We start from the raw sequence: 11,680 nt of genomic DNA, 5'->3' as shown, positions 1-11,680 counted from the left end.
GGGGACCTCTCGCACTGAAAACAACAAGGGCTCGAGCCACTTATCCCAATTATGTGCGTCCTCACTTACGAATTTTTTAATGATATTCTGGAGGGTGCGATTGAACCGTTCCACTAAACCGTCCGTTTGTGGGTGATACACGCTGGTGCGGATCGGCTTAATCCCCAATAACCCATACAGTTCGCGCAGTGTCCATGACATAAATGTGGTGCCTTAATCAGTCAGAATCTCTTTCGGGATTCCAACTCGGGAGATAACGCAGAAGAGTGCCTCCGCAATACTGCGTGCTGAGATATTGCGCAGAGGCACTGCTTCCGGGTATCGCGTTGCATAGTCCACCAGAAATAATATAAAGTGGTACCCTCGTGCTGACCGATCTAATGGCCTGACGAGATCTATCCCGATTCTTTCAAACCGGGTCTCGATTAATGGAAGAGGGCGCAAAGGCGCTTTTGGAATGGCCACTGGATTTACTAACTGGCATTCACGGCATGCCGTACACCACCTACGAACATCGCCGCGAATCCCCGGCCAATAGAATCGGGCCATTATTAGGGCTAGTGTTTTATCCTGCCCTAAGTGTCCAGCCATGGGATTAAAGTGAGCTACCTGGAATACCAATTCCCAGCGGCTCTTCGGAATTAAAAGTTGAGTGACTCACTCTTTAGTTTGAGTGTCCTGCGTCACGCAGTATAACCTATCCTTCATAATCGCGAAGTAGGGGAAGGGCGGGGTGGCGTTCGGCTGGAGCGTTTGACCATCGATTACTCTCACTTGGTCAAACGCATGTTGCAGAGTCTCGTCTTGCGACTGCTCTAATGGGAAATCTGCGAGGGATTCCCCAAGAGAGAGAGGAGGGGCCGGCGGCTCCTCACTCTGACGTGGAGATGACGTAGACGGCTCTGTGACAGCTGCTCCTGCCAAAGCGACACCGGGACCTCCCCCCATTAAGTGGCAGGACCCTGTGCACACACAACACCTTCACCCCCTGTGCTCCCCCCAATGCCTCGTTTTGCACCAGGCTTTGGTGAATTGAGGTCTGATTACAACCAGAATCCACCAACGCCTGATATGTATCCCCTTGCGATACGCTCCAGCCCGATCGAGGGCGGCCTCTGGCGCGTCGGGGATCCGAACCACCGCGCCCACTTCCATCGCCGTGCACTGCTGTTGAAGGTGGCCCGGCTTCCCGCAGCGCCAGCAAACCGGCCCGGGCTTTCCCTCTGCACCGGTGTTCTGGGGCTCACTCACCTGAGGGGGGGGAGAGACAGACACCGAAGGGAGAAACGGAGGGCACCGCGGGTGCGCGGGCCGGCTGGGGTGGTGCCGGCCCCCGCCTCCACGGTGGGGGAACGGGGCGAGGATGGAACACAGGAGGAGGGGGAGAGAGAGAGAGAGAGAGAGAGAGAGAGAGAGAGAGAGGAGAGAAGAGAAGACGTCATCTGCTGTCCTGCTGCCGGAACAGCCACCAAATGGTCCTCCGCCAGCTCGACTGCCTGATCCAGCAATGCCGGGCGGTGGCACTGGACCCACTCTGCGGTTCCTACTGGCAAGCGAGCGATGAATTGCTCCAGCACCATCTGATCGATGATCCCCTTGGCGTCGCGGTTGTCAGCCCTCAACCACCGCCAGCAGGCGTCCCGGAGCTGCTGGCCATACGCTAACGGCTGGCCGACTTCCTCCAAGCGCAAAGTGCGGAAGCGCTGGCGCTGCTGCTCTGGGGTGCACCCCACGTGCTGGAGGACGGCCCAGCGGAGGTCCGCGTAGGCCAGCCGGCGGTCGGCAGGGAGCTGTAGCGCGGCCAGCTGTGCCTCTCCCGTTAGCAGGGGGAGGAGGCGCGCCGCGCGCTGCTCCATCGGCCACCCTGAGGCTTCTGCGACTTGCTCGAAGAGCGTGATAAAAGCCTCGGGGTCATCCTGCGGACCCATCTTGGCTACAGGGAGGGGAGACGGGCCCGCGGCGGGAGCGCTGGTGGACCCCACCGACGCGAGGAGGTGCCGGAACGCCTCTCGGTCTTATTGCTGGGTCAGCACCAGGGCCTCGAAGCACCGTTCTTGTTCCTTTCGGAGGGTGACGAGCACCTGGTGCTGGCTTTGCTGGGCCGTGGCGAGGGCGTGAACCAGGTCGGCAAACGGGGAGGACTCCATGGGGCTGATTGGCTGGTGCTCCACTATGTCCCGGGTTTCGGCACCACTGTAGCAGTTCTATATGAGTGGGTGGAGCACAGAGGATGGCAGGACAGAGATCAGGTTTATAAATAGGCTTTATTGCCACACTTTTCAGTCTAACAATATCTTGCATCAATAGACACACACACAACTGGCGTCTAGCCTGGGGATGAGCTCCTCTGCTCTCCGCTCTCCCTCTTTAAATAGGACGCGGTCACTGGGAAGACACACACAAACACAGGTTAATTGACGTCAGGTGTAGTGATTCTGCCACTTACCTTCCCTGACTCCGCCCTCCTGTCACAGACCGGCGCTTGACCACTCCCCCGCTGCCACAGGGTGTCAAAACTTTTTTGTGTGTGTTTGTTGATTTATTTATGTCTATATCTATTTCCTAGTAACCATTTTGAGAAAATAATTTAAAAATTTTACAAAGGTGAGTTTCAGTTACACCAGTTATTATTGGTTAATTAATCAACCGGAAGACACCCCCCCCCCTCGGCCTTTGATCTTACTGTCATTTGATGACACAGCTCGTTACCTGAGATGGAATTTTTTTCAGCACGATCAACAATTTGAGGAAAACCCAGATGTTATCATCGCAGGTAAGCATGGTGGAAAGATCATGGACATGTTTTTACTGATCAAATTCACAAATATTTCATGATCTCCTTGTCGAAACCTACGTTGTTTCTTTCTCTTTCATTTGACAGTTGCCATTTTGTATCTAAACGCATGTTTGAGAAGTCACATGAGGTGTTGATAATAGTGATCACTTTCACCGGTGTCCACCATTATCGACACCCTGTGGAATTAAGTGATATTTACAGCTGTTATGGATCGATCTTTGTGTAACATTGTTGAAGTAGATGAAGTACTTAAAAAATAAAAATAAAAGTGCTGTGATTTATAATAATTTTTTTTTATTCATAACAATGTTTATAGAGTATTTGGAATCCGATTGCAATAAATAGAATTAGACCATAATTAAATTCCTCACATATAAAAAATTACATGCTTGAAATATTCAGATTTTTCGATTCCAGTCAGAAAATATTATTTGCAGTTTGTCGTAAATATCAACCACATATTACAATATCAGTAGACATTTTATATTTTGGTTCAGAGAATGACATGTGACCTTTGACCTGGATTTTCATGTGGTTACAGTATCAATTCCCTGTTGACATTTATTGGTAAACTACAAAACTAGAAATTAATACAAACAACAGTGAATGATTAACAAAATGCGATCGACGAAAATACTTAGAAAGTGGGTAGAACATGGAACAAAAAGTTTTTTTGAAACAGGTTAAACATTATCAGTTTGTTTGTTGAACATTAGAATTACTTCCTCATTTGCGTAAACACCAACATTCATATATTTATATAAAAGATATTTTGTACTAAATATAAGTCTATGTAAAACAAATTTTAAATACAACCCCGATTCCAAAAAAGTTGGGACAAAGTACAAATTGTAAATAAAAACAGAATGCAATGATGTGGAAGTTTCAAAATTCCATATTTTATTCAGAATAGAACATAGATGACATATCAAATGTTTAAACTGAGAAAATGTATCATTTAAAGAGAAAAATTAGGTGATTTTAAATTTCATGACAATACCACATCTCAAAAAATTTGGGACAAGGCCATGTTTCCCACTGTGAGACATCCCCTTTTCTCTTTACAACAGTCTGTAAACGTCTGGGGACTGAGGAGACAAGTTGCTCAAGTTTAGGGATAGGAATGTTAACCCATTCTTGTCTAATGTAGGATTCTAGTTGCTCAACTGTCTTAGGTCTTTTTTGTCGTAGCTTCTGTTTTATGATGCGCCAAATGTTTTCTATGGGTGAAACATCTGGACTGCAGGCTGGCCAGTTCAGTACCCGGACCCTTCTTCTACGCAGCCATGATTCTGTAATTGATGCAGTATGTGGGTTGGCATTGTCATGTTGGAAAATGCAAGGTCTTCCCTGAAAGAGACGTCGTCTGGATGGGAGCATATGTTGCTCTAGAACCTGGATATACCTTTCAGCATTGATAGTGCCTTTCCAGATGTGTAAGCTGCCCATGCCACATGCACTAATGCAACCCCATACCATCAGAGATGCAGGCTTCCGAACTGAGCGCTGATAACAACTTGGGTCGTCCTTCTCCTCTTTAGTCTGAATGACACGGCGTTCCTGATTTCCATAAAGAACTTCACATTTTGATTCGTCTGACCACAGAACAGTTTTCCACTTTGCCACAGTCCATTTTAAATCAGCCTTGGCCCAGAGAAGACCTCTGCGCTTCTGGATCATGTTTAGATACGGCTTCTTCTTTGAACTATAGAGTTTTAGCTGGCAACGACGGATGGCACAGTGAATTGTGTTCACAGATAATGTTCTCTGGAAATATTCCTGAGCCCATTTTGTGATTTCCAATACAGAAGTATGCCTGTATGTGATGCAGTGCCATCTAAGGGCCCGAAGATCACGGGCACCCAGTATGGTTTTCCGGCCTTGACCCTTACGCACAGAGATTCTTCCAGATTCTCTGAATCTTTTGATGATATTATGCACTGTAGATGATGATATGTTCAAACTCTTTGCAATTTTACACTGTCGAACTCCTTTCTGATATTGCTCCACTATTACCCCTTTTCCACCAAATCAGTTCCAGGGCTGGTTCGGGGCCAGTGATGGTGCTGGTTCACAGCTCGTTCAACTTGCGAGCCAGCTGAGAACCAGTTTGCTTTTCCATAGCTCACGGTGCTAAGGGGAGACACGTCATTACGTCGCTGTATATGTCAGTTACGTCGCTACGTTTGCATAAACCTTGGCGCAAATATCAAAGCAAAAACAACACGGAAGAAGCAGCAGCAGCAATAATAATGGATGACTTCGCATTTGTACAGCTGCTGCTTCTCGTCGCTTAAAAATGGCGATCTTTCGCGGTCTTGTTATTGTTGTTGGTCTTAACAACTCCACACACACACACCCCCGGTGACGTAAGCGGTTCTTTCTTCTGGCCCAGCAAAGAGTTGGTGCTAGCCTGGAACCAGTTTTTCTGGCCCCAGAGCCAGTTCTTTGTCAGTGGAAACAGAAAACCCGGTTCCAAACTAAGCACTGGCCCTGAACCAGCCCTGGAACTGCTTTGGTGGAAAAGGGGCATATTTGTCGGGACAGAATTAGGGGGATTGGTGATCCTCTTCCCATCTTTACTTCTGAGAGCCGCTGCCACTCCAAGATGCTCTTTTTATACCCAGTCATGTTAATGACCTATTGCCAATTGACCTAATGAGTTGCAGTTTGGTCCTCCAGCTGTTCCTTTTTTGTACCTTTAACTTTTCCAGCCTCTTATTGCCCCTGTCCCAACTTTTTTGAGATGTGTTGCTGTCATGAAATTTCAAATGAGCCAATATTTGGCATGAAATTTCAAAATGTCTCACTTTTGACATTTGATATGTTGTCTATGTTCTATTGTGAATACAATATCAGTTTTTGAGATTTGTAAATTATTGCATTCCGTTTTGATTTACAATTTGTACTTTGTCCCAACTTTTTTGGAATCGGGGTTGTAAAAGCTATGTTGTGTTAACTTAATACCACATACCCGTTATTTTTTTAATAAATAATCATCTGGGTGTCGATAATTGTGGAACGGTGTCGATAACTGTGGACAAAGGTATCAATACTTGTGAAACAGTGTCATGTGATCTGACATGCTAAGTAAGCAGGAATCAACTCATTTTTTTTCCAGTGGAAGTTTGAGCAATTATTCATGCACAATTTACGTATTGAAAGTCTTTTCTACGTTTGCAACGGCCAAAAGATCGTTAAGGTGTCGATAATTGTAGCTGTCACTCTACTATAATTATGTTTATGGAGATTATTTCAGTTTTTCTTTGTACAGGAAATTATATATCGGACGCCATAATAAATAAGCCGTTGATCAGGAAATATGACCAACCCTGATTTAAGAGTACTTATCAATATACTTGAACTCAATTTAAACTAAAATCGTGTTGTTAAAACAGACAATCATGCTCATTTTGTCAATTTGTGCAAGTGGGTGTGACATGTGTAGATGATCTACATTGTCATTTGTGCTTAGCCTTAGGGAAGTAAAAATAACTACTGACCAAACTACAACAATAATGTATCTCTTTTTATTTGCATCCCTCACTGCCATTTCTGCATAATTCTATGGTCCTTCTTTCATTTAGGCTCCTGAGGTTAATTAACTCAGTTCATTTTTCTTTTTAAATTTGAGCCATTGAGCTTGAGCTCTCACATTCAATATCAAACATGTCTAAACTTTCGCTTCGATCTAGTCTGGGACATTTCCATCGAAAATCTGACACGGTGTTCATCCCAGATATTAATGTCAGATTTTCAACAAAAACAGACAAGACAATGAGACATTTTCTGTTTTTTTTTTTCTTTTGCTCTTGCAAACCATCATAAAATGCTATAGGGGGTCCCCACAAACGGCACTGTGCACACACGTAAAAATGATCACACACCATCAATACTCACAGGTGAAATGTCCATCAACAACCTTTGATTTGACAGTTTGTACAGTTCACTGCTGCACATTCGACATTTTTCTTGTAATTTTTCTCATCAACTACATAAATAACTGGTCCAGTTTTGTGTCATAGTCTAAATGACTGTTCAGCTCTGCAATGTGAGTGGTAAGATGACGGCCAGATGGCTTCACTCTGACGAGCCTATGAGCTCTTCAGATCAGTGGTAGCAGAAAGGCTTGTTTCCTGGGATGGAGCGCGACGGACAAGTGTCCGAAAGGTGGACAGCAGGTTGATTATAGCATAGCATAGGGGGATGGTTCTCAGTTCAAATCTACCTTTCTGTTTGCAGTTTATTGTTTATTTGGTTGCTTTCTTTATTATTTTCTTATTTCTTTCTTAGTTGTAGGCATAGGAATACTCTGAGGGTGTGGAGGGAGTACCCCTTCAGATACATGGCTTCGGCCACGGGTGGAGAAGATAAATCAAAAGAGGGAGGGTGGGAACAGGTTAGAAGCAAGAATTTCAAAAAAGACTGATGGGAAACGAGATCAGTCAGTTGCAGCTGAGGAAAGCAAAGTCAGGAAAATGGCTAACCCAGCATCGGAAGAAAATAAAATCCTGTTAAAACTATCAGAGCAGAATGGGAAAGGTGGATTTAAGTCAATAAGTCCCACTAAAGTGTCAGATTCACTGTTGAGCTCCTTAGATAAAGGGTTCCAGGCCAGGATCCTACCTAATGGATTATTAATGATCATATGTGCAAATGCAGAGCAATTGAATAAGGCAAAGAAAATGGACACGGTAGCCGGGAAAAAGGTAGAGAAGCTCCTCCCTGGGGTTAAATCAGGAACAAAGGATGTGATATATGGGGTATGTGCTGATATTTCAGAGAAAGAATTATTGGAGAAGATTAAGGGAGGAAGAATTGTGGCAGTGAAAAGATTCAAAGCCCGTGAGGGTGGGAATCCCGATTCTCCGATCTCGATTACATTTGGGGATGATATACTACCGCCAAGAGTTTTTATTGGATGTCTGTCATACCCAGTAAGGCTGTATGACAGGCCCCTAATACGATGCTTTAAATGCCAAAGATTTGGTCATGTGGCAGCTATGTGTCGTGGAAATCGAAGGTGTGGAAAATGTGGGGCAGATCACAACTTCTCCGAATGTAAAACTGAAACAGTGAAGTGCTGTAATTGTGGGGGAGATCATATTACTTCATCTCAGGACTGTGAACATTATCTAAAGGCGAAACAGGTTCAGACTGTAAAAGAACAAAGTAATATATCATATGCAGAAGCATTGAAAAGAGTGGAGGGGAAGAGTATCAGTGTAGATGTATGAAAAGAGGCACTGGGGAACTCCCAGGTGTTAGCACCAACACCTTCTCTTGTATCATCAGGCACAAACACAATTGTGATTAAAAAAGAGGCTCTCTTGGCTTTCATGGTAGATGTGCCGTATGTATCCAAGGATAAGGAAACTAGGTCTGATATCATCAAGTCGGTGGTGGAGGCAGCTGGGAGGTTCCTGAACATGGTAAATTACACTCCTCAGAAGTTATTTGAATTTATGAGCAGGGGGAAAAAAGAACAGATAGGCCAGGCCCAGAGACTGATATGGAAACCGAAGGTATAGAGAATGTGAATGATGCAGACGATCTTTCTTAGATTAGTCTGTATGTTTTATATTTTACAATGGAATGCACAAAGTCTGATTGCTAATGGACAAGAATTTAAAAGATTTGTTGCTGATTTCCAATATAAACCTGAATTATTTTGCATCCAAGAAACATGGTTAAAACCTACATTGGATTTTGTTATCCCTGGATATGAAAATCTGAGAAATGATCGGTCAGATAGGTCTGGTGGGGGATGTGCCACCTTTATTTAAGCAGGAGTTAAATATAGGAAAGTTGAAATCTGCTCAGAACTGGAAAGTGTGATAGTGAAGGTTTGGAGTTCATATGGGAAACTGACAGTAGTTAATCTATACAACCCCTGTAAACGGCTGACAATACTAGAACTAGAGGATATCATGGAGAAAATTACATTTCCAGTTATATGGGTTGGGGATTTTAATGCACACAACCCATTATGGGGCAGTAAAGAAAGAGATGCAAATGGTGTTGTCTCATCTCATCTCATCTCATTATCTCTAGCCACTTTATCCTGTCCTACAGGGTCGCAGGCAAGCTGGAGCCTATCCCAGCTGACTACGGGAGAAAGGCAGGGTACACCCTGGACAAGTCGCCAGGTCATCACAGGGCTGACACATAGACACAGACAACCATTCACACTCACATTCACACCTACGGTCAATTTAGAGTCACCAGTTAACCTAACCTGCATGTCTTTGGACTGTGGGGGAAACCGGAGCACCCGGAGGAAACCCACGCGGACACGGGGAGAATATGCAAACTCCACACAGAAAGGCCCTCGCTGGCCACGGGGCTCGAACCCGGACCTTCTTGCTGTGAGGCGACAGCGCTAACCACTACACTACCGTGCCGCCCCAAATGGTGTTGTAATCAAAGAATTGTTGAACAGGAACAATTTGGTTGTTTTAAATGATGGAAGACCAACTAGATTCCACATACAAAATGGGAATGTGTCATGCATAGACTTAACATTTGCATCAGCTGGATTAGCAAGGGTAGGTGACTGGGATCAATTAGAAAGAAATACAATTGGAAGTGATCACGCCCCAATTTTGAGCAGGTTTGGCAGAATGTTAATTGAGGAAGCTGAGGTGAGGCCTAAAAGATTTGATTTTACTCGGGCCAAGTGGGAAGACTTTAACAACAAAACCTTGGCCTCTATGAATTTGGTAAACAGTGATGGCACAATCGATAGTTGGAATAAATACTTCAATGCAATGATCCACCAGGTAGCTTCAGACACAATACCCCAGAAGCAGAGTACTAAACTCACCAAAATTGTCCCGTGGTGAAACAAAGATTGTAATGTGGCCATAAAGAATAGAAATAAAGCTTACAGACGGTTAAGGAAATATCCAATACCGGAATATGCTATAGAATACAAAAGATTAAGGGCAGAGGCTAGGAAAATTATCAAAGAAGTGAAAAAAAGTAGTTGGAGAAAATACTGCAGTACGATAGGTCCAGACACTCCTAATGGGCATATTTGGTCAAGAGTTCATCAAATGTCAGGAATATATAAAAGAATGAGTATACCAGTTTTATATGACTGTGAAAATGAAGCTGTCAGTAATAAAGGAAAGGCTGATATGTGTGTAAAGATGTTCAATAGAAGATCAATACATGCTTCTGGAAACCTAGAAGAAGAGGCATTGAGAAGGAGGAATTAAGTTATTGTTGGAAAAACGATGGAAGTTAGAGAGAAGCACACTGAATGATGATCCAATTAATTTATTTTTTACACTAAAAGAATTAAAGGATGCTATCTGAGTTGGAGCAAACACTTCACCAGGAAGAGATGGGTTATGCTATGAGATGTTCAAACACCTAGATAACATAGTAGTTGAAGAGATGTTAACATTTTTTTAATGTAATATGAAACTCTAAGAATATGCAGTGGTGCCTTCCAATCAACCCCAACACCGGCGCTGTTGGTTGAAACAGGAGAAATACCTTTGAGACTGAGGAGAATTAAGTTAGGCCTACACTTTTGGTGTAAGATCTGTGCGTATCCACCTAACTTTTCCTCTAAACGGTTACTGAGGGACATTTGTGTATTTTCTGGCAAAGAAAAGAAAGGAAATTACCTGCATACAGTAAAAGAATGGGCTGGAAAAGTGGGTATTGATGAATCAAAAATGGTGACCCATCCATGTTGGCCAGCTGTGCCATTATGGTTACTCCCTGAGCCAGAAATTGATTTTAACTTGCTATTTAAAATGAGGGAGGAGGATATTGAGGAGGTGAGCCAAGGTGCAGAAAACTATACTGAGCGGGTATGGAACTCACACCTGCAGGATCCAAGGATCCGGAAAGTGGAAGAGCTGGATTTGGGTTCTATGTGCCTATGCTTCAGGTCCAGCAAGGAAAGCAGATCTCAAAGAGGATATCTGTCTTCACAACAGAGTTAATAGCTGTAATTTGGGCTCTATGGTGGATAGAGGAAGTGAGACCAGAAAACGTGGTAATATGCTCTGACCAGAGGTGGAAAAACTGGATTGACAAAGTAAAAATCCTGCTTAGGTTTTCCTTCTGCCTGTGCTCTCAACACAGATGATTTCACCAATTAGCTCATCAACCTGGCTTAGGGGATGTGGTAATTAGGATCAGCTGGTTCACTGAATTGGCTGGAGCAAAAATGTGGCAGGGTTTTTACTTTCTGCACCCGGGTTTTTCCACCTCTGGCTCTGACTCCGCTGCTGCTCTGATGGCCTTGAAGCATGGGACATCGGAAGCACGGCCTGATTTAATGAATGAAGCATTAATATGTCTATATAGGATAGAGAAAATAGGTTGCAAAGTGGGTCTGCTATGGGTGCCAGCACATGTTGGGGTAAAAGGCAATGAGATGGTGGATAAAATAGCAAAATCTACACTAACAAGACCAGAAGAGGAGTTAAATATTTTACTTGGCAGAACGGAGTATCGCAACATTGTCAAAGAACTAACTGATAATGAATGGCAGAACGAATGGAATAGTGAGAAAAAAGGAAGGTGTTACTTCTCTATTCAGAAGTATGTTAAGAAAAAAAGTATTCATGTCAGTGGGGATAGAAAGGATATTTCAAAACTAACAAGGCTGGGACATTGTGGCCTAAACAGCAGCCTAAAGATAATTGGTAAACATCAAGATGGGCTTTGTGAATGTGGCAGTCCAGAGACTACACAGCATGTTCTTTTACATTGCAAAAAATACAGCAAAGAAATAAATAAATTGTTTATTGAGGTAGCTGATATAGGGGTTTCTTCCTTTAAAGTTTCTTCCTTTAAAGACACTTCTGGGTCGAAATGAGAACCATCCGCTCATAGAAAAGAAAATTCTGTCATTTC

Source organism: Neoarius graeffei, chromosome 15 (assembly GCF_027579695.1).
Source record: "Neoarius graeffei isolate fNeoGra1 chromosome 15, fNeoGra1.pri, whole genome shotgun sequence".
Taxonomy (NCBI): Eukaryota; Metazoa; Chordata; class Actinopteri; order Siluriformes; family Ariidae; genus Neoarius; species Neoarius graeffei.
Note: the sequence above shows the minus strand (reverse complement) of the source record.